The sequence below is a fragment of the Herpailurus yagouaroundi genome, unplaced genomic scaffold (genome assembly GCF_014898765.1).
Source record: "Herpailurus yagouaroundi ecotype Mexico unplaced genomic scaffold, PumYag 28, whole genome shotgun sequence".
Lineage (NCBI taxonomy): Eukaryota > Metazoa > Chordata > Mammalia > Carnivora > Felidae > Herpailurus > Herpailurus yagouaroundi.
The window spans coordinates 162,736,440-162,757,857 of record NW_024412376.1 but is presented as its reverse complement, the minus strand read 5'-3'; the positions used below and the strand labels follow the sequence as shown (position 1 = coordinate 162,757,857).

Genomic DNA, 21,418 nt, shown 5'->3' with positions numbered 1-21,418 from the left:
CCCCAATCTTCAAGAAGGTCTCTAGGAGGAAAGGCAGACTTGGTTTTCACGATTCATGATTTCACGTGGCTGTGACTGCTATAAGAGAAGTGCCTAGAGGTTTTACAAGATGATGGAAGGTGGGGGGGACAAGGGAGCGACATCGTGAAGGAGGCAGAAGAGACTCTCGAAGGAGGTGACCCTTGGTCACTCGCGTGAAAAAGACAAGCGCGTGTCTCCAGGGAGGGAGAGGTTTTTCCAAATGGGAAGCAGGGACACACTTCATACTCGGAAGCCCGGGGTTGTTTGCTACGTCCTGACCTTTGGCTCCAAAGGAGCGGATGAGGCCGAAGAGAGCAGGCGGGAAGGGCCACGAAGGGTCCGGTGGCTGGTGGCCTGGCCGCAGCGTCCCGGCAGAGACTCAGATGGCGGAATCCAGGCACAGTAGGAAGGAAACAGACCTGGGCGGCAGGGACAACAGGCCAGACGGTAATTTGCTCTCTCACCTACCCTAGGAAAAAGTGGTCGTTGGCTCACCCGATGCCTAATTAACGGGAATGTTTCTCCCAAGCATTGGGAGAAGCTGTCCCAAGCTGTCCCAAGCCAGCAACCTGGGCACGTGGGGTCCGGTAAGTCTCCCAAGGCTGGTGGACAAGAACTAGCAAAGTTGGGGCTTGAACTCAAGAACCCTGCCGTTAGCGTCCCCATCTTTGGCCACCATGCCGCCTTCCCTCTGACAAGCCAAAGATGCTGCAACTTCTATATTCGTGTTTCTGGGGAAATTCGTCTAGCTGCTCAAAAATAGTACTTTCCTTTTCATCCTGTTTCCCATGGAGTTTGCTCCAAAGTGTAATTCCCTTCAGGCCCGTTTAATTTGGCATCAAGTATTTTATTGGTCAAACATCCATTTTATTAACATTTCATCTTATGAAAGTTCAGTATAATTGCACTGGTTGTATTTTCTCACAAAATTATTTGCACAGGGGGGAAAAAGCAGCTTAGCAGCACCCCTGTGCTTAAAATCAGAAGGAGGTAAAAAATCAAAAAGACAGTCTCTCTTGCAAAGCACTCCCCACCTTTTCTCCCTGGAGAAGGTACCGGTGCAAGTACCCCAGTGAGGTCCTCGTCACCAGTCAAGATAGGGTCTCAGGGTAACATCAAGGGAAACTCACTGTCATCTCAAAGCTCTGATTCCACGGGAAGTGTGAAGTCAAAAGCGAAGATGCTTCGTTTTCAGAATGTCAGAGCCAGTCTGAGATTCACTCATCTAACCCCATCACAAAGCTGAGGTCCAGAGGTGCTGGGTTCTGTCCAGTGTCATTCAGCCAACTAAGCGTCAGCTCTGACCCTGGGTTTTTATCTTCAACAAATATACAGTGATGTGATTGAGTCTTAAAATGTTTCGGTTACCAAAAATCCGTAAAAATAAGAGCGAGACGGGGACACCCGGGTGGCTCAGTCGGTTAAGCGTCTGACTTCAGCTCAGGTCATGATCTCACGGTTCGTGGGTTCGAGCCTCGCATGGGGCTCTGTGCTGACAGCTCGGAGCCTGGAGCCTGCTTCGGATTCTGTGTCTCCCTCTCTCTCTGCCCCTCCTTGTGCCGTCTCTCTCTGTCTCTCAAAAACTGAATAAATGGGGCGCCTGGGTGGCGCAGTCGGTTAAGCGTCCGACTTCAGCCAGGTCACAATCTCGCGGTCCGTGAGTTTGAGCGCCGCGTCAGGCTCTGGGCTGACGGCTCAGAGCCTGGAGCCTGTTTCCAATTCTGTGTCTCCCTCTCTCTCTCTGCCCCTCCCCTGTTCATGCTCTGTCTCTCTCTGTCCCAAAAATAAATAAACATTGAAAAAAAAAAACTGAATAAACGTTAAAAAAATTAAAAAAAAAAGAGTGAGACGTCAGGGGAGCATGTGTGGGATAGACAACTAGCAATGCCATCCTGAAGTCTCACCAAGGAAATAACCAAGCACCAGGGTCCACCACTGGTCAACTTCTAGAAGACTCTAATATCCAGAAAGGACAAACTGCAATACTTTGTGTAACCATCAAATCTGCATTGGCAAATACATAAACGCTTCAAAAAGGCAGTATGGCTGTTCATTAAGAAGTTCTAGACAGCCTGTAATCCTAGCTCATAGGAAATTAATGTTCTCTTAAACAATTCCAGGTTTCTTGGTCCAAGCCAGAGGTCTGCAATGCTTGGAGAGAGATTGCTGGTTTGTTAAAAATTATATGGAAAGGAGGCAGGAGGCCAAGCCTGATTGTCCTCAAAGACAGTAAGCAGCTCCCAGTGGCCCTGGCACCAAAATACCCAAGGCTTTTTGCACACCCATGAGTGAGGCATAAAGCATGTACCACAGATCACTGCATGTACAGAGAGGAGCTGGCACTTACCAGAAAGACATGGGAGCTCATGGTCAACACATGTGGGAGTGCCGTTTATCAGACAGTGGCCTCGAAGGAGCCTTGATCGGTAGACGGTGGTGTGGACAGAGCACTGAGACATGGATCTAGCCCCACTTTGCTACTTCCCCACTGTGTTACCTCGGGTTTCTCACTTCCCCCGTTCAAACCTCCATTTCTTTACCTGTAAGATGGGCATGATGATGCGGGCACCACAGAGATGTTAGAGTCAGTAATGCCTGTAAATGGTAAAGTCCTTATTGTCCTTGTTTGCTTGTATTATTATTACCTAACTGCTATTCTTAGTATTCTTGGTGCTAGTCTTAGTATTCTTGGTATTATTCTTACCTACCTCAAACTCTGACCACCCAAGAGTGTCCACATTACAAGGACAAAGATGTGGTACATAGTTTTGGTGGATCCAGGGTTTGGGAATGCTAAAAATGGTAGAGTTTAGGTCTGATAAAGTCGGAAATAGGAAACCACTGAAGGCTTTTTCACTAGTGGAATAACATGTTAAATAGACATTTCAGAAAAACTGATTTGGGAGTTCCTGGGTGGCTCAGTCAGTTGAGCGTCTGACTCTTGCTTTTGGCTCAAGTCGAGATGCCGGGGTTATGGGCTCCAACCCCGTGTCAGGCTGAGTATGGAACCTGCCTGGGATTCTCTCTCCCTTTGCCTCTCTCCCCCACTCTCTCCCTCTCTCTCTCCCTCTGTCAAGAAAGGAAGGAAGGAAGGAAGGAAGGAAGGAAGGAAGGAAGAAAAGGAAAATAGAATGATTTGACAGAATTATGCCAAATGACCAAGATGACAAAGACCAAATTTCGGGCAGCCAGCTCAGAAATGATCATAGCACTGTAGGCAGAAGGGGGAAACAGAAGGAGGAAATCACCAAATGTCTAAGGAATCCTTATGGATGAAATGCAGAAATACAGATGGGGAAAAAATAACTTTGAGAAAATAGACTTTGGAAGAAAGAGTACATCCATGAAACAAGAACAGCCTGCTATGTAAAATGTGCAGTCAGAGAACGAAAATAATCACCATCATCATAAAATAAAGGGGAAGAAGTTGTCTTGGAATTTAAAGATATAACAGTGGAAATGATAAAAATTAAAGATTTTGAAGATAAATTTGAGAAAGTCTCCCAGAAAACTGAAGTAAATTGAAAAGAAACAAATGGAATTGAAAGGGAAGGAAGGATAAGAACATCAGAGTCCTGTCCAAGGAGTTCAATTTATTAATAGTAAAAATTAACAGGAAAAAAATAGTAGAGGAAAACTTCAAGAAATAACCTGTAAGAATGTTTTCCAAAACTAAAGGCATGAGTTTTCAAACTGAAGAAGTCCCCAAGGGTGCAGCACACTGGCCCCAAAGGGACCCTCTACACAACACATGATTATGAAATTTCAGAACCCTGTAGACAAAGAGAACATGATACAGTCTTCCAGAGAGAAAAAAAAGCAGATCATGCACAAAGGACCAAAAGTCATGATGATGCCAAGAGTTCCGCCATAACAACCCCACATGACATGTGGAAAGCAGTGGCCTGATGCTGTGGTAACTCTGAAGGAAAGTAACCTTTCACCTAGAATTCCACACTGACCCCAATTCTCCAGCAAGCATAAGAATATCTTCAGACATGCAAGATCTTTAAAGATTTATCTCACGGGGCTCCTGGGTGGTTCAGTCAGTTAAGCACCCGACTCTTGATTTGGGCTCAGATCACGATCTCACAGTTCCTGACTTCAAGCCCCACACTGGGCTCCACACCGTATTTGCGGAGCCCGCTTGGGATTCTCTCTCTCCCTCTGCTCTGCCCTTCCCCCACTCCCTCCCTATCTCAACATAAATGAACTTTAAAAAATTTTTTAAATTTATCTCAAATATACTTTTTCTCAGAAAGCTACTAGAGGATGTGTATTTTTTTAAAGGAATAAACCAGTTAAGAAAAAGATATGGCATATAGGAAAATGGGATCCATCACGGAAGAGAGGCCACGGGAGCCCCAGGATGATAGTGAAGGAAGAGCCCAGAATATAACTCCCCATGGAGCCTAGATGGGCTCAACTCAGAAATCTCCAGGAGGCTTCTTTAGGAATAAAAGTGTGTGCAGAATACCAACATGTCTGAATAGAATCTATGTAATCATAATAACGGAGAGGCATATACCCACCTAAGAAAATTAAAGATAAGCATGCATTGGCAAGATGGCAGAATTCAACGGCTGAGTGGAGAGAAAGGGGGAGGGGAGAGATGTGTCACCTCCCCAGCAAAACCAAGAAGTAGCAACGAAAACACATTATTTCATAATAGAAGGTAATCTGCAAAACCAAAACAGGCCAAAGACTTGGAAGTTATGACCTGTGGGCAAGAGAAGGCTGATGGGCCTATGGCCATGGCGAGCACTGGAAAATTATTCCACCCTTTACGTTGGATGCATGGGCATTTTTATAAGAGAAGGAAGAGAAATAGCTTACATTTTGCAAACTTGGGGGGAAACAAAACAAAACAAAAAACAAAAGAAACCCTAGTCCGGTGAAAGCCAGGACGAGGAAGACGGTTTAGGTCGCCCCGGCAAAGGGCCCTTAGGGAGATAATATCACAAATTTGAAAACTCCTCCGGGCCCCACACAAATTCACTAGGCGATTCGGAGCAAGTCCCCTGAATCTTCTTTGCTTCTGCTCTGTTCTTGGAGCGAGGCAGCGGTTGAACTAGAAATGTAGACGTTCTGTCTACGACCTATATTCTGCACCCGGGACCCTCAGATTAAGAGGCTATTCCTTGCCAGGTAAGGTCAGGGGAAAGTCACATAGAGTCGCAAGGCAGCATTGCAGAGAGAGGACACACAACCCAGAAGGCCCTGTGGCTCATCCCCTTCCCCTCTGGGAAGAGGGGACCCAGCCAGGACAGCAAATCTGCCTCTGTTAAGAGGGATGGAAAGGCAGATGGCCACGCTGAGTTCAAGGCTCCCCTGGCTGCTGGGTGCCTGCATGTCTCCTGCCGGCCCTCCGTCCCCCCCCCCCTTGGTCTGTTGGCATCCTCAGGGCAGAGTTCCTCTCTGGAAGCCCTTTCCACGAGGTGCCCGGTCTAGGAGCGACACTGGCCACTTGCACAGTCACCGGTCCTGCACCCTGCCATGTCTCTGCTTAAGGTTTTCCTCAAGGCATCAGTGATGACTGTGCGGGCACCTGTGATCCACCGCCCCGCTGCAGGACCTGAAGACCCTCACGAAGCACAGCGAGCGCCCCTAACACGACAGCCGGCTCGGAAAATCTGCTCTCAGAGGCGGAGAGTTTTCGTGTAATAAAACGACCCTCGCTTTAGTGTAATAAAAACGGGCTGGAAAAGTCTTTGTGACAAATCAGAACAAAACACCATGCTCTGGCTGTCGGTTATTCACTGAGAATCACAACATGTCAAGAGCAGAGAACATAAGTGTCTGTGGTCTTGGGACAATCCTCCAAGATTTATATCTCAGACGATCGATCACACCGCCGTCCAGGAAGGAAGCCATGAGCGACAGCTGTTTAGCAAGGCACCCGTTTTCTAAACAGGGAACCAGAAAAGACGTTGACTTGTTACAAAGTATGAACCCACATATTCTCTGGAAGGGGGGAGAAAAAAACCACTTTCACTGAGTGAAGAAATCCCTGTGTCCACTTGAGTCTTCTGGAAGCGGTGTTGGCCTTCTGCATGTGGCAAACATGGCCACCATCCCGGAACCCTACCCCCACCCACCCCCGCCTTACTCTTTCAAAACATCTCCATACAGTCCAATAAAATAAATGAAAACCAAAGAAGCCCAAGTTTAATCTTCAGGGGATGTAATTCAAGCGTAGCCAATTGGACAACTTCCCTGTTAATCAGAAGAATAACTAAGTTCTCTTCCCCTGCTTTTCCTTGTAGAACATAAAGTTAATACCCTGCTTAGAGAGGCCCCATGGAGGTGCGGGAAGAGCCTGGGCTGCAGAATGGAAGCCTGGTTTGCCCCGGATCCACTACATCCCCCAGAAAAAGGGGCAAGACTAGATCTTCCCCAACATGATTGGGAGTCGAGAGCCTTCTTAAGAATTCAGATTCCGGGGGGCTCCTGGGTGGCTCAGTCGGTTGAGCATCAGACCCTTGATTTCAGCTCAGGTCATGATCCCAGGGTTGTGGGTTCGAGCCCCGCATTGGGCTCTGTGCGGACAGTGTGGAGCCTGCTTGGGATTCTCTCTCTCTCTCTCTCTCTCTCTCTGCCCCTCCCTGCTTGTGCACGCTCTCTCTCTCTCTCTCAAAATAAATAAACTTTTAACATATTAAAAAAAGAATTCAAAAAAAAATAAATTTACAAAATCAAAAACAATTAAAAAAAATAAAAATAAAGTTCAGATGCCCAGACCCTCTGAATCCCAGCCTCCTGAAGTTAGGCGCCACTTTCTCTGCTGCAAGCCCAGCTCCCTGTAACTTCTCTCCCCTTCCCACCCACCCCCAAGGGGCCAGGGCTTTGGGGAAACAAAACCCAGTGAGTCAAAACTTTGCCAGGTGATGGTTCATTATCTTGACGGCGGTGATGGCTTCACAGGCGTGCGCTTTAAATATGTGCAGTCTACCACGTGTCCCTTGTCCTTCAAGAAAGCTGCTCCAGGAAGCAGTTAATCAGGAAGTCCCAGTGCAAACTCCACTCTCAGGTCGGAAGCACGGCCATCTCCAACCGCAGCGAAAGTCAAGGACACGCACGTGTGAGGGGACGCAGACCCATGTGTTAGAACCCAAAGTTCCTAGGACGCAGTGGATCGAACAAGGCAGAAAGTTCTCCCTCTGTCTCAGGACAACCCAGAAGAAAGCAGGAGACCAGGGCGGGCGGGGGTCTCTGCTCCGCAAAGTCACTCAGGGACCAAGCTTCCTGCCATCGTGCTGTGCCAGACCCACACGACCCACGGCTGCCCGCGGCCACGTTGCTGCCTCCAAGGAGGTGCATTAGGGAAACAGGAAGACAAGCAGTTTCCTCTTAGGGCGGTGCCCACGCACGTTCCCCCCCCCCCCCCCCCGCGTGAGAACGTGCTTCCCATGGCCACGCCTACGTGCAAGGGAGGCTGGGAAATGTAGTCTCTGGCGATGCAAACGAGGGAGGAGGCTTCCGTTCTGAAAAGGAGGGAAAGCAGCTAGCCGTCTCTGCCCTACGTACTGAGCACAGGGAGAAAAAAAAAATACGGGGAGAACAAAACACAAGTCCTGGCAAGTTGTGCTGCCACACAGAGTGGGTCCTCAAGAACTACGGTTTCCTTAATTACAGTGAGCGCTGTGTTCGTTTCCTAGGGCTACGGGAATGAAGTACCACAGACCAGGCGCTTAAACGACAGAAACCTATCCCCTGGAGTTCTGGGGGCTGGAAGTCCAAGATCAAGGTATTGCAAGGTGGGTCCCTTTTGAGGGCTGCGAGGGAAAAAATCTGTTCGATGCCTCTCTCCTACCTTCCAGAACCCTCAAGCATCCTTTGGCTTGTGGATGGTGTGGTCCTGTGCCTTCCCATCATCTTCCTTCTGTATGTGTCCCTGACTCGCCATATGGATTTTTAAAAAAAATTTTTTAGGGGCACGTGGGTGGCTCAGTTCGTTAAGCATACGACTTCGGCTCAGGTTATGATCTCGCGGTTTGTGGGTTCAAGCCCTGCGTCGGGCTCTGTGCTCACAGCTCAGAGCCTGGAGCCTGCTTCGGATTGTGTCTCCCTCTCTCTCTGTTCCTCCCCCGCTTGTGCTCTGTCTCTCTCTCAAAAATAAATAAACATTTAAAACAATTAAAAATAAAATGTAAAAAAAACTTAATGTTTATTTTTGAGAGAGAGGGCACATGGGGAAGGAGCAGAGAGAGAGGGAGACACAGGCTCTGAAGCAGGCTCCAGGCTCCAAGCTACCAGTACAGAGCCCAATGCAGGGATCAAAGTCACAACCTGCAAGGTCATGACCTGAGCCCAAGTCGGATATGCTTAACCCCTTGAGCCACCCAGGCGCCCCTCCATATGGATTTTTTTTAATTTTTTTAATGTTTATTTATTTTTGAGAGAGACAGAGACAGAATGCGAGTGGGTTGGGGCAGAGAGAGAGGGCGAGACAGACTCCGAAGCAGGCTCCAGGCTCTGAGCTGTCAGCACAGATCCCGACGTGGGGCTCGAACTCACGAGCCGTGAGATCATGACCTGAGCCGAAGTCAGACGCTTAACAGACTGAGCCACCTGTAATAGGTCAACTTATAAGGTATCAGAAAGCTTATTGCATATAAGTTCAGCTTAAACTCCCCTTTCATGAATAATTGAGATAAAAGGCTGATGTTATCGGAAATTACTAACCGCCCTATCTCGCTTCTGTGACCTTGCCTGCTTGCTAAATAGATAACTTAGGATGCAAAACGCTCCCCCACCCCTTCTACCAAGATCTGGCCTAGGCAAGACCGACATGTAAAAAGTCACGTACTCGCTGCCCGGAGGCATCTTAGGTGTCTATGATTGGCCATTTTAAACCCTCTTAGGACAAAGACCTTTTTTTTTTTTTAAATTTTTTTTTTCAACGTTTATTTATTTTTGGGACAGAGAGAGAGCATGAACGGGGGAGGGGCAGAGAGAGAGGGAGACACAGAATCGGAAGCAGGCTCCAGGCTCTGAGCCATCAGCCCAGAGCCCGACGCGGGGCTCGAACTCACGGACCGCGAGATCGTGACCTGGCTGAAGTCGGACGCTTAACCGACTGCGCCACCCAGGCGCCCCAGGACCTTTAAATTGATAGGTTCCCGCCAAAACTAACGTCTATGTGTCACAGTATAATTGGCTACCATGAAATGCTGTAAATTGTAATGGGTTAACCAAATAATGACATATTCTGACTTGCTAAAATCCATAGAAGCCCACTGCTGCCTTTGTTCAGGGCCATTCTCTGCACCTTCCTCCTTAAGATCAGGAGATCAGGTTTGGCCCGGCCGTGAATAAAATCTTGCCTCGCTTCTATTCGGCGTCTGGTGGTTTTTCGACAGCACCCTGTTTCACCACCCAGGCGCCCCTGGATTTTTTTTTTTTAAATAAGGACAAGGACACTCAGTCATGTTGGATTAGGGTCCCACCCTACTCCGGTCTGACTTCCTCTTAACTAATTCCATCTGCAAAGGTCTTATTTCCAAGTGAGGGCACAGTCTGAGGCGCTGAGGGTTTAGGACTTCAACATAGTAATTTGGACGACACCATTCGACCCATAGTACACGAGAAAAGAGCTGAATTTGAGGTCGGGAAACGCCAGTTCACATCCCAGCCCCGCCACCGGCTGGCTGTGTGATCCTGGACAGTCTTATGAGGTGTGGTCTCTTTGCCCTTGTTTGTCAACAAGGAAGTAACCACCCCTGCCTCAGGGGGGCTGTGTGAGGGACAGATGAATCATGTCTGCAAAAGCCCGGAGCTGACTCCGAAGGGCCGTGCAGGCTCTCGCTGGCTTGCCTCCCGGCCTTCTCTGACTAAAAGGTCGGTCCGCAGAGGAAGATCTGACTTCTGGCGTGAGCCCGCCTTCCTTCCCCCTCTTTCTTGAATTAAACTTTGTGGACGATCCTCTGGTTGGAAGGGGCCTCTTAGAGAGAAACTCCACCGCCGGCAAAATACCTTCGATTCCCTTAAAGGAAAAAAAAAAAAATCCCTTTTGGTCCACAGATGGGTAATTGTATTCACTGTTTCCAAATGTCAAAATGCCAGCCTGGGCCAGCTTTCCACTGAGATCAAACAGGCTCCCTGGGCCTCCTTTCTACTGATGTGGGTGTGCGTTTAGCCACGGTATAAAAAGCTGATCTCCGAGCCGAGTGGGCTGGGCAGATTGCGCTGTTCACAGCCGAGATAGGGCGTCAACCCTCCTCCTGTGTGGGACTCCAGAAGTCAGGCCACTCGCAGGGAGACCCTTCCAGCTCCCCGAAACACAGTCTATCTTGCCGAAACCCAAGAAACAAAACCAGAAGCGTCCTCTTAACTAAGGCAGCTGCCGCAGTCAGAAGTGCAGCACATAAGTGTATCAAATCAACACATTGTATACCTTAACCCGACACAATGTCACATATAAATTACATGTCAATTACAAAAACAAAAGAACTGGGGCGTGTCTCCTGAAAATAATAAGTCAAGCAAGGTTTTTCAGGCTAGGTTTTTAATTTTGCGATTAAAGGCCAGACTAAGCCTTCATCGTGAATTGATATTTGTTGGTGCTTTTAGAAGTTAGCAACCCGGCAACCGAGGAGTGGGGTGGGAGATGTGCCCCGTGCCCATCCCTGGAGGGTGTGGAAGTTGCACTTCCTTTTCCCCAGGCATCCTGAGAGTGTGCTACCAAAGTTACACAGTGTCTTTATCCTAAGAAAGAATCAAACACTGGACAAGGTCAAAGATGGTCCTCGCAGCACTATTTACAATCGTACAGAATGCAAACAACCTAACTCCAATGATCACCTACAGCCTGACCCCCTGCCGCCCCCCCCACCCCCCCCCCCGCCCCCCCCCTGTGTGAGCATCTGGGGGAACCCCCCGGGGCCCACCTTCCCCCCCCCCCCCCCAGGATTCCTCTCCTGGCCCCATCACATCTCTTGCACACCTCTGGGATAGCGACTGCTACACTATGATCCTTTGTTTGGCATGTTCCAGTCTTTTCTTTTCTTTTCTTTTCTTAAGTAAAATCTCCACCCAACATGGGGCTGGAACTTATCACCTGGAGACCAAGAGTCACATGCTCAGGGCGCCTGGGTGGCTCTGTCACTTAAGCATCCCACTTCGGCTCAGGTCATGATCTTGCAGTTTGTGAGTTCGAGCTCTGCGTCGGGCTCCGTGCTGACAGCTCAGAGCCTGGAGCCTGCTTCGGATTCTGTGTCTCCCTCTCTCCCTGCGCCTCCCACACTCATGCTATGTCTTGCTCTCTCTCTCTCTCTCTCTCTCTCAAAAATAAAGAAAAAAAAAAAAAAGAGTCACCTGCTCTCCTGAGCCAGCCAGGTGCCCCGGCTTGTTCCTCTTTTAACTCCTACCATAGCTCAGCAAATCACACCTTCTTTTGTAAATAAAATGTGGGGGGGGGGGGGGGACGCAGCCACCTCATTTGTATACATATTGTCTACAGTAGCTTTTGCAAAGGAGACCATATGACCCACAAACCCTAAAATGTTTACTCTCTGTCCCTTTGCAAAAAGAGCTGCCAAGTCCTGAACTATACCATGAGTCCTTGGAAGAAAGAAAACGTCTTCTTTCTTTCCGCATCCTGTGACGCCTGTGTGGTGCAGGCACACTGTGCGTCATACATGTTTGCTGGGTGGGTCAATGAACCCGAGCTGCCCAACAGGCAAGGGTTCTCACAAGTGTATGGGCATCAGTTTCACCCCGGTGCCTTGGTTAAAACGTTAAGTTTCCCAGCCAAATTTCTGCAAGTCTGATTTGATCGTTCTAGGGGAAAACTAGGGAATATTCACTGTATTAATTACATGTTCCCAAGGCGACCCGGATGCTAGTAGACTTTAAACTAGCCCCGTCAGGAGACACTGATGGTGATCAGGCAGGTTTCTCGAAACACGGTGGCCTCGATAGCCTGCAACCCTCTGCTACTTGCTGGAGAGAAGCATATGGAACTTCCCTGAAATGCAGAGCCAAACTCATAAGAACAAAGGAAGAGTCCAGGGCACAAAAAGAGGCAGGAACGGAGAGCCAAAACTATCCCATGAGTGCCCGGTGGTCACCCTGGGAGGAGGAGGGGAGGGGTTTGGGCAACTCAGAGACTGGGGTGGTAATGGGTAGCCGGGGTCAGGAGACAAGGCCTTAGCCCCACATGTGACAGCAAATGAGAATGGAGGGACCCACCAGAAAGCAGGGACCCTCGACGGACTGAACTTCAGCGAACGATAGATTATTAGAAAAGTCCTCCCACGGGGCGCCTGGGTGGCTCAGTCGGTTAAGGGTCCAGCTTTGGGCTCGGGTCATGATCTCACGGTCCGTGAGTTCGAGCCCCGCGTCGGGCTCTGTGCTGACAGCCCGGAGCCTGGATTCTGCTTCGGATTCTGTGTCCCCCTCTCTCTCTGACCCTCCCCTGTTCACTCTCTCTCTCAAAACTGAATAAACGTTAAAAAAAATTTTTTTTGGTGGTTCCAACATGGCCGAGCTGACGGTGAAGGTTTGTGGCTCCACCCGGCTTTCTACAAGGGATTTATCAAAGATGTTCAGGAAGACTCCCTCACAGTTGTTTCTGAGAACAACTGGCAGCCAGAACACCAGGTTCCACTTAATGAAGTTAGATCACCACCACCGCCTGATATAAACAAAGAAATTAGTGAAGGAGACGAAGCAGAGGTATTCAAGAGCAAATGACCAGGAACCATGTGGATGGTGTTGGCCAAAGTTCGAATGATGAAAGGAGAGTTTTATGTCATTGAATACGCTGCTTGTGAGGCCACTTACAATGAAATAGTCCCATTTGAGCGACTTCGGCCTGTCCATCAAAATAAAACTGTCAAAAAAAAAAAGTACCTTCTTTGAATGCACAGTGGATGCTCCTGAGGATTTGAGAGGGGCGTGTGCTAATGAACAATGCACATAAAGATTTTAAGAAAGCAGGAGGAGCATGCAGAATTTTTTACCATCCAGAAACCACACAGCTCATGATACCGTCTGCCAGTGAAGCAAATGTGAAGACAGTAAACATTTTAAGTGACACGCATTTGCGAAGTATTCGTACGAAGTCGATGCTCATGTCCGGAAATGAAGAAGCCGCTAAGCATTTAGAATGCACAAAACAACTTGCGGCAGCTTTTCATGAGGAATTTGTTGGGAGAGAAGATTGAATGGGCCTGGCAATAGGAACACACAGCAAGCTAGGAAGGTTCCTGGAGTTACAGCTATTGAGCTAGACGAAGATACTGGCACATTTAGACTCTATGGAGGGAGTGCTGATGCTGTAAAAAAGGCTAAAGGTTTCTTGGAATTTGTGGAGGATTTTATTCAGGTTCCTAGGAATCTTGTTGGAAAAGTAACTGGGAAAAATGGCAAAGCTATTCAGGAAATAATGGACAAATCTGGTGTGATGTGGGTGAGAATCGAAGGAGACAATGAAAATCAACCACCTAGAGAAGATGCTGTGGTTCCATTTGTGTTTGTTGGCACGAAAAAAAGCATCGGAAATGAGCAAGTTTTTTAGAGTACCAGATTGCTTATCTAAAGGAAGCAGAACAGCTAACAATGGAACGCCTGCAGATTGATGAACAGCTACGACAGATTGGTTCTAGGTCTTAGAGTGGAAGAGGCAGAGGTCGTCGGGGCCCTAATTACACCTCCGGTTATGGTACAAACCCTGAGCTGTCTAACCCCCCTGAAACAGAATCTGAGCGTAAAGACGGGCCGAGTGATTGGTCATTGGCAGGAGAAGATGATCGAGAGAGCCGACATCAGCCCGACGGGAGGAGACGCCCAGGAGGAAGAGGGAGAAGTGTTTCAGGGGGTCGAGGTCGTGCTGGACCACGTGGTGGCAAATTCTCCATCAGTCCTGTGCTCAAAGATCCAGACGGCAATCCATACAGCTTACTTGATAATAGAGAATCTGATGAGATTGCACACACTGATGCCAGTGAATCTCATCACAGTACTAACCGTCGTAGGCGGTCTCGTAGACGAAGGACTGATGAAGACGCTCTTCTGATGGATGGGATGACCGAATCTGACACCAATTCAGTTAAGGAAAACGGGCTAGTCACAGTTGCAGATAATTTTTCTAGAGCTGCGCCTCAGAGCAGACAAAGAAACGTCCCAAGGGAAACTTTGGCGAAAAACAAGAAAGAAGTGGCAAGAGACGTGACTGAAGAGCGTGGTCCTTCAGAAAAGGCAATAAATGGGCTGACGACTGCCTCTGGCGATGACATTTCTAAGCTACGGCGCACTCCAGGGGAAGAAAAGATTAATACCTTAAAAGAAGAAAACGCTCAAGAAGCAGCAGTCCTGAACGGTGTTTCACAAACTGAAGAAGTTCGTACTTTCCAGTTCTTTCATATTACATTTTACAATAGTGCTTGGACAAGCTGGCCAAAGACAGACTATGGATCGCCGGTCTTTACATCACACTTTCAGTTCCTCCATTTGGAATCCAGAAAGGGGAGGGATCCTGAAGAAATCACACGTTAAACATACTTTGACGCCTACTGTGTCATAAAATATATCATCAGATGTGCCTTGAGAATAGTATATGTAACATTAAAAAAAGTTGCTGGCTATAAAAAAAAGTTTTGTTTTTTTTTTTAAAGAAAGAAAAGTCCTCCCACGGACCCAGAGGAGTCAACCGACAAGCTGGTCTCTCTCAGCCACATCATCCTTTAAGAACCCGTGCCCGTAACCCGAGGGCACTCGTACTCCGTGTTAGCGGTGACACCCCCCACGTGCCGAAGAACCTGAAGCCGACGAGCATTGACCAAAAAGGCCAGGCTAACTGGGATCAAAAGCCACTCTTTGTTGGTTGTTTTAGAAATTAAGCTAGTCGCCGGGGGTTGAGGGGGGGTGGGTGTTGGGGGACACCTGGAAGAAACATGTGCAAAATCCCCTTGGAAATGCCGCTGCCAAGTGTATCCACTGAAAATGAGTTCACACTACACAATTACAAAGCCACGGGAGCCGCTCGGCAGACACAACCGAGTGCGAATAACGGAACCACAGAATTCTGCTGTTTCTCACCACCTTCTCCACCCCACCAGGTCCCAGCCTGCACCACCCCTCCCCCCGCCCCCCACCCACCTGGGACAGCTGCTTTTTTTTTTATGTTTATTTATTTTTGAGAGAGAGACAGAGCATGCGAGCAGGGGAGGGGCAGAGAGAGGGGGACACAGAGGATCCCAAGCAGGCTCTGTGCTGACAGCAGAGAGCCCGATGTGGAGCTCGAAGTCACAAAACATGAGATCCTGACCTGAGCCAAAGCCGGGGGTTCAACCGATGGAGCCACCCAGACACCCCTACAGCATAATCTGCTCAAAATCCCCTGGGGCAACTCCATTTCAAGCAGAGTGGAAAGGGGAGGCTTGACACCTGCAGGCCCTCACTGCCTCTTGGACCCCCCACCTACCCCTCACTGCAGGCCCAGAGGCAGCACGTTCTCCTCAAACACCCCCTCTAGCTGCTACGCATTTAACTTCTTCAACCCGCTTGTTGTCTCTCTTCCCTGCTATACTGTAAGCACAAGTCAGGAGCATCGTGTGTTTTGTTCTCGCTGTGTTCCTGGTACCTGAAACTGTGCCTGGCACATATTAGTTGCTCAATATGTGTTGAATGAATGAATGAACGAATACAATAGGACAAAAACACCACAGAATTTTAATAGGAGTAACTCGATCATATTAATGTTTAGAAAAATCACTCCTCACGTGAAAACCACGATTATTGTTCCCCACCTCCTGTCTGCGTGTATCGATTTAATTGACACAGATACGTCCCCTTGTGAGGTCAAGGAAAAGTGAACTGTTTTTGTTTTTTTTTAAATTTTTTTAACGTTTATTTATTTTTCAGAGACTGAGAGGCAGAGCATGAGTGTGGGAGGCACAGGGAGAGAGGGAGACACAGAATCTGAAGCAGGCTCCAGGCTCTGAGCCGTCAGCACAGAGCCCGATGCAGGGCTCGAACTCACGAACCGTGAGATCATGACCTGAGCCAACCGACTGAGCCACCCAGGCGCCCCGGAAGTGAACTGTTTTTATCTGTACTTCCTAGACTAGTAGACAGAGGTCCAGGGATCTTACTGTCTCGCCCAACTTCATGTAAGCAGTGGGCCCCCATTGGACACAGGCTTCGAGGTACCTCGCCCGACCACCTACTTGGTTACCTGCCAATCTGGCCCTAGTTTCAAGTTTCAGTGTGAAATCTCTCTTGACACATGGGGGATTTGGAGCTGAAAAGCTAAAATCAAGTGTTCCTTAAAGAACAGTCCCAGGGACGAAAGGTCATTTAATGAGGTGTCTGTCTCATGGCTGGATTATGCACACAGATATCTCACCCAGGAAGGGCATGACGTGGGAAGTGGCTGCCTCTTTAGCATCAACGCTAATGTGGCTGAGTTGAGGTGGGAAGCCCACCCGATGGGACAAAGAAACCCTGGGCCCCAGCCCAACCTCACCCCGTAACCTCCGCCCCCGCCGATTCTCTGACAAAGAAGCAGAAGCTGAAACTGAAGGGACCCCATGTCCATTCCAGCTCTCAAATCCTATGTTCGAGGAGTTGCTGGTTGAGCTCGAGAGACCAAAGGGCTGGTTCGCTTTATCTAGTGGACACTCTTCTGACCATGTCCCTCTGTGTGACATGAACCCAAACACAGCTCTTGGCGTCCCCAGTGACCCCGGAAACCCCCAGAGCCCAAAGCCCAGCGTCACAGGGAGACGCGCGAAATTACCACCCTGATAATGACACGCCATTTACTGACCTAGTGCAGAAGGCCTGCTGGAAGCTCCGTGTCTAAGTTCTGGGTTCAAATCTTGGCTCGACCTCTGACTGGCTGGGCAGCCCTCAGCCGACCGGCCAGCCTTCCACCTCAGCTCCCTCAACCACAGTCACAACCAGGCGGTGGCACCGAGATGACTCAGGGAGAGCGGCACCAGGGAGCACCGGGGACCCACGGAGGGCAAAGTCTGTCTGCGAAATGTGGATCGTTGGGACGCCCCGGGGGACTCACAGATGCTGTGAAGAGGAGGATCGTCACCGGCTCACCCTCTGCTGTGCCCTGACTCTGGGGCTCTGACGCCCGGCCCGAGCCCGCCGGGACCACAATGCATCTGTGCTTTTGGCACAAGGTGTGTGGCTTTCACAACACAGACTGCGGAGAAACGGAGGGGACAATTTGCAAACGCCCACGTCCGAAGGCCCTGACAAACGGTGGTGGATTTTATTGGGGCAATGTGATTTGTAAACAGAGCTCTATCCCGGGAACGCTCCCTCGGGCTTGTCATGCAGCACAAAGGCCCTGCCACCCACCCTGCTCTCCCCCAGCCCCTGCTCCCTGTCGCCCGTCACGGGCCTGCCCGGCTGGCTCAGTCGGGCTCTCTGCTGGAGTGCTCCCCTCCACCTGAGGGTCGCTCTCTGCTTACAACTGACCTTCCTGAGGTGAGCCCCCCAGGTTTGCTGTCTCAGCCCCTCACGGTGCCTATCACGCCGGCCGCTACTCGGCTGTTAATGTGGTTTAGCCTCTGTCATTCCAACTAAGTCATAGCCTTCAGGAGGTGTCCCCCACACCTGTCCTGTCATGGCTCAAGTTCCAAACCGCCAGATGAATGCATGAATACGTGAGGAAGAGGGGGGCCAACACTCTGGGAGCTTCTCCTGTGTGCTATGCCCTCACTTCCTCCTGCTTCCTGGGGGGGGGGGGGGAGGTTGTGGTGCTTACAGACCAGAAAGCACAGACGAGAAAACTGCACAGGGTCTCCTGAACCACGGAGTGGGGGCCACGACCCCAAACCCAGGGCCCCTCTGTGACCTCTTGCCCCTCAATCCCCTGGGGCTCGCGTAGAACCCCTGACGTCTCTGGAGTCACCCCGAAGGGCATCCCCACGTGGTAGCCAGACGACGGACCCAGGGTGGGAGTAAAGTTGCGGGCACGTGCGGACACTCATGGAACATGATCTCCCTTTCAGGCTCAGCTCTGTGTGGCCTTGAGTGTGTCACACACTCACAAGTGTGGGGGCGATTGTGGGGAGCGGGGTGGGGGGGCCTTCCTCCACTTCACCAGGCCCGGTTGGGGAGGCCAGAGGAGGCAGAGAGGGGTGAGGAGGGGCGGGCCGAGCCTGAGCGCTAAGGTGACTTGAGGGTCTCTCACTGGGGCAGACAGGTCTTAGCCATTTGCAGCCCCCCCACCCCGGGAATTTGAGGGAGTTACTGAGCCTTCAGTGTGAGCACAATGGCAACCCGGGAAGCCAGCGGAAGGGAAAACAAGATTACACAAATCCCACCGGCTCATGGACTCGTGGGGTTAATGAGGCTTGAGGCCTGCCACTCAGTGCTCAAAGAAATTACCTGTGGCCCCAGTGCCCACCTCACGTGGCCAGACATAGAGCCCCAGATCGCACATTTGTGGACCAGCTCTTAACACTCTGGCCTTGACTGTGGCCTTGAGGGGCAGTCTTCCTCCTTCCTTCCTTCCTTCCATCCAATACTGAGCAGTTAGTCCTCTCCTGAAAAATGTACCTGCGGCCTGTCTGGCCTTGACAGGTAGTATATGATAGGTACGATAATCATGATGACCGGCGCTCGAGTGCTTACTATGGGCCACTCTCCTGCTTTACATCAGATAACACTCAAACAATCTTACAAGATAGGGACTATTATTATCCCATTTCACAGATGAGGAAACAGAGATGGGAGGGATATACTTTGGCAGGATACAGAGCCAGGATCTGAACCCAGTGTGGGGATCTCAGTGCGGGGCCCAGGAGGGCAGAGGCCAGCTCTATGAGCATTGGGACAGATACCACAGAGGAGGCTCTGGGCTAACTCTTCATCCCTCTGAGTTTCAGTCCTCTGCCTGATTAACAAGTATAGGAAGCCCTGCCTCACAAGACCGAATAAGGATTAGAAGTGGAAATGCGTGTGGAGTGGGGACCCCAGGACATGACACAAAGTGGTGCAGAAGAATGGTGTGAACCCACAGCCTTCTCAGTCTGACAGCCCACAAAGGCAAGACGGGACACAAGGTCGAGGTGCAAAGAGGCCTAGTGACTCTGGGATTGGAAGCCTTGCCCACCCACCAACTGTGGTTGGTTGGACCCAACTGCAAATTCCTCAATAGTAAGGATCTGGCTGTAGGCCCCTTAATCTGTTTAATAATGCCCAGCCCAGGGCCTGGGCAACATAGGTTGCTGGATGAATGGTGGATGGATGGGTGGAGGGGTGGCTGGGTAGATGGATGTGTAGATGGATGGATGGGTGGAGGCGTGGCTGGATGGATGGAGGAGTGGCTGGGTAGATGGATGTGTAGATGGATGGATGATGGATGGATGGATGATGGGTGGCTGGGAAGATGGATGGGTGGATGGATGGATGGTGCATGGATGGAAGGATGGGTGGAGGGGTGGCTGGATGGATGGATGGATGGCTGGGTAGATGGATGTGTAGATGGATGGATGATGGATGGATGGATGATGGGTGGCTGTGTAGATGGATGGGTGGATGGGTGGATGAATGGATGACGATTGATGGATGGATGGATGGATGGATGGATGGAGAGATGGATGGATAGGAAGCATGAACACAAGAATGGATGGATGGATGATGGGTGGAAGGGTAGGTAGATGGGTAGATGGATGGATGATGGGTGGGTGAATGGATGGAAGGATGGATGAATGATGGATCAATAAATGGATGGATGGATTAACGGATGCACACATGCATGGGTGGGTAGATGGAAGGATGATGGATGGATGGATGGATGGATGGTGGATGGACAGATGATGGGTAGACGGATGGATGGATGGAGAGATGGGTGGATGGGAAGCACGGACACAAGGATAGACAGATGGGGTTGGGTGGATGGGTGAAGCATGGGTGGATACATGGATAGACGATGGATAGAAGAATGGAAGAGTGGATGAAAGTGTGGATGGACAGAATTTCAGAACCAAGAAGGGCTGATCAGTTCAATGTACTTCTTCCTCTTCAAGTGAGCAAAGACCTGAAGTGACTTGCTCAAGACCACACTATTAATTAATAACTTTCACCCTGCCCTTCCTTCCTTTGAGTTTCCTGGTGTCATTTATCACTTGGGTTGTGATTTAACTTGCAGCAGAGAATGAGGATCATATCACCCGTGGTCCCTGGCCCATGCCATGGTGGTGCTGCCTCATTTAACCTTCAAGGGGAATCCTTCATCTCCTCCAAAGGCCATCTCCTCCAAAGGCCATACGTGAACCCCACCTGGTTCAAGTTCAGTACTGCTAAGGCAACAGTAATCATCATCCCTCTCAGTTATTGAGCCTTTACCCGCTGTCATATTTAAATGAGGCTTCGTGAAGATAACAACAATGATCGTGTCAGTAATAGCCACAGCTAACATTTACTAGGAGTAACAGTGTCCCAGACATTGTGCTTAGCACTAACCCAACTCAGTGAGTTGACTCTTTTACAGATGGGGAAACCAAGGCACAAAAGGGGGGAGTGGCTTACCTAATGCCACACACCTTGAAACTCAAGAACCCAGGTTGGAACTTGACTCCAGGCTTATTCACCTACCCTCTTTCTCACACTGGCTCCCGAGAGCGCCCAGATTCCAGACAGATAAAGCCCCTTCTCACTGTCAGCTGCACCTCTGTGAGAGATTTCACAGCGTTTTCTACTCAGTTTCTCATGAATCCTCACAAAGCTGGGAGAGCAGATCCAGATGAGTCCTGCCCTCACCTGGACACTAAATCACCCACCTCCAGGTACTGGAGGACTTGAGGTCAGCAAGCTTGGATTCCACCCCTAATTCTGCCACTGACTGGCTGTGCAATATAAGGAAAGTCAACTGAGTTTCTCTGAGCCTCCTAAATTACAGGTAAGGCTCACCCTGCCTTTTAGGGTTACGGTTGCTGGGGAGAGAGAACAAATTCCAAAGCCAGGGTTTTTCAAAGTCATCCTTTGACACCTAAGTGTCAAAGAAAGGCAATTTAAAAAGGAGCTGCCTTCATAAAAAGGAGGGGGCAGGGAGCCTTGAAGCCCACTGGAAGATCCCTCACCTGTGAAGTTTCTGCGAGCGCTGAGAGGAACTTTACAAGCAGCTCAGGACGCTGGGCTGCCGGGCTGCCCAGCCACAGGAGAGGAGGAGGGGCCACAGGGGAGGAGGCGGGGTCACAGAGGAGGAGGCGGGGCCACAGGGGAAGAGGCCGGGGCACATGGAGTAGGCGGGGCCGCAGGGAGGGTGCAGGGCCACAGAGAAGGAGGTGGGGCCACAGGAGAGGAGGCGAGGCAGAGATGCCATGCCCCTAAGGCTCTTATTCAAACAGCAGAAGAAACTGTCTAAACATTGGCTCGGCTGCCAAGGCCACCAGGGCCTCCTGCAAGCTTGTCATTCCAGGAGCTG

At 49.9% G+C, this 21,418-nt stretch overlaps 1 pseudogene; it reads left to right on the top strand.

The window, feature by feature from the left end:
• The first annotated feature begins 12,502 nt into the window (after positions 1–12,502).
• On the top strand, positions 12,503–13,936 carry LOC121038553 (fragile X mental retardation syndrome-related protein 1-like; annotated as a pseudogene).
• Positions 13,937–21,418: the final 7,482 nt, after the last annotated feature.